We start from the raw sequence: 2,410 nt of genomic DNA, 5'->3' as shown, positions 1-2,410 counted from the left end.
AACGCCCTAGAAAGGGACTTGGCCTGCCCAGCGACCGCTGCTCAGCCCGAAGGCCTGCAGATTACGAGGGGTCGTGTGGTCAGCACGGCACATCCTCTCGGCCGTTTTACTGGGCTTTCGAGACCGGGGCCGCCATCTCACCGTCAGACAGCTCCTCAGTTCTAATTACATAGGCTAAGTGGACCTCGAACCAACCCTCAAGTCGAGATAAAAATCCCTGACCTGGCCGGGAACCGAACCCGCGGCCTCTGGGAGAAAGGCAGGCATGCTACCCCTACACCACGGGGCCGGAAAAAAAGGGAATTGAGCCAATGGCACGTGGTGTTCGCAAGCGGTCACCAATCCAAGTACTGACCACGCCCAATGTTGCTTAACCGCGCTGATCGGGCGTGAACCGGTGTATTCAACATGGTATAGCTGTTGGCCAATAATTATAAAAATATAAAAATTATAAAAATCTTCCGTATAGATACAAGCACTGTGAATGCCAACAACAAACATATCTTTAGGTTTAATTACTTCTGAGAAAAGTGTACCTGTGAGGAATATATACGCGCGATCCATTTTCTATTTCTTTAGATGACTGTACATACCTTAGGCTAGTCTGTTTCAAAGTATTTCTAACAGTTTTATCGCTGATACGTACTCCGGAAGCATTCAGTAGGTCATTCCTTAATTCTCGTGTTGCAGCTTGGTTTGTTCGTAGTGCTGCTAGACGCACGAAACTGTCCTGAGCCGGGATTGTTGTCCTTGACGACTTGTTCCAGCGCGTCCGGCTACACTTCCCATATCGTAGAATCGTTTTCGTACGGTACCCTGGCAACCCCTAACATTCCTACAACATGCCTCTGAGAATGGCTTTCCTCAAGCACTGCCACTGCAGACGAGAGTTCATTATTTTGATAACTGCTGCCTTAGTTGTCTTCTATATTCCTCACGATCAGTCCTAACACTTAAACAGTACGATATTTTGAGACCAATCTTCGTACACACTTCCATTATTATTGTTACCTATATATTTTAAAAGTTTACTAAAAACAGCTTCGTCCAGTCCGCTTGTCCGTTCTACTAGACGGATTTGCTTCATTTCCATTTTAGTCCCTCAGGAATTACCCACCGGTAAATCATCAGGCATTGATAGATCCCTAAGCTCAACCAAGTTCCAGTAATCTCAAAATAAAAATAATCCCTAATAACCACCCCAATAATTGCAGGCGATGGCTTGCCATATCCCACGATACATTCGATACTTAGCGGGTTGCACACAGTTAAGGAGCAATATCTTTACGTAAAGATAAATGCGAAGTTAAACGCTTCAAAATGACGGCAACTATAGATAAACCCGCAATTTCAACCAAACATGCTAGACGCATGACTTCATACTACCTAGAGAGAATACTGTGAGAGTGACACGCACCTAGCACCCCTAGTGGGGGAATGGGGAGCGAGTGACATGAAAGAATAAGGGAAAACGACATATATTGATGTCGAATCTATATTTTTCAGGGTCTCTGGCAAGAATCCCCAGTTTTAGGGTTCGCTAAGTTGTTTGGTGAGTCTCAATTTAAGTTTTTAATTTAATTTCATGTGGCTATTTCTATCGTAGATCAGCCACCATCACCAGGATGGAGGGGGAAGGGGGGAAAATAAAATGTCCAAAATGTCGGAGATTATGTTCTAGCATAGCTCTCAACCAAACTTGGTACACGTTATGACTTACTATCTATAGAAAAATACTGTGGGGTAAGACACCCCTGGCACCCCAAAGGTTGGGGGTTTGGAAGGAGTGACAAGAAAAAAAAATCATCGACAACGACCAATATTAGTGTTGAATCCATAGTTTTTTGTGGTCGCTGAAATGAATAGCATCACTACGGGTTACATTTCATTCCAAGTGGAGTGAGAAGGGGTAAAAAAAGAAATTGTCCAACATGACCGAGATTATGGATTTATGTTGCAGCATAGCTCTCAACCAAACTTCGTGCATATATGACTTTCTATCTATAGAAAAATACTGCAGTGGAAAAGACATCCGTACAGTTGGGGGTTGGGTGGAAGTGACATGTAGGCCTACAAATCACCGTAAACTACCAATATTACTTTTTTGGGGTCGCTGAGATAAATTTGCTGTTAAAGTCCAACTTCAGCCCCATCGGCATTGGTGGGGGGGGGGGGGTGAAGTGGGGTTTAAAAGGAAATGTCCAAAATATTCGAGATTGGTGTTGAATCCCCAGTTTTCTGGTTCGCTAAGTTGTTTGGTGAGTCTCAATTTAATTTTTTAATTTAATTTCGTGTGGCTATTTCTATCCGGGTACAGCCCTCGTAAGGCAGACCCTCCGATGAGGGTGGGCGACATCTGCCATGTGTAGGTAACTGCGTGTTTTGGTGGTGGAGGATAAATTTATGTGTA

At 44.1% G+C, this 2,410-nt stretch overlaps 1 pseudogene; it reads right to left on the bottom strand.

The window, feature by feature from the left end:
* Nucleotides 1–306: 306 nt before the first annotated feature.
* LOC137501359 (5S ribosomal RNA) lies at nucleotides 307–425 on the bottom strand (annotated as a pseudogene).
* Nucleotides 426–2,410: the final 1,985 nt, after the last annotated feature.

The sequence above is a fragment of the Anabrus simplex genome, chromosome 6, assembly GCF_040414725.1.
Source record: "Anabrus simplex isolate iqAnaSimp1 chromosome 6, ASM4041472v1, whole genome shotgun sequence".
NCBI classification, from domain to species: Eukaryota; Metazoa; Arthropoda; class Insecta; order Orthoptera; family Tettigoniidae; genus Anabrus; species Anabrus simplex.
This window is presented reverse-complemented; position numbering and strand designations above follow the sequence as displayed.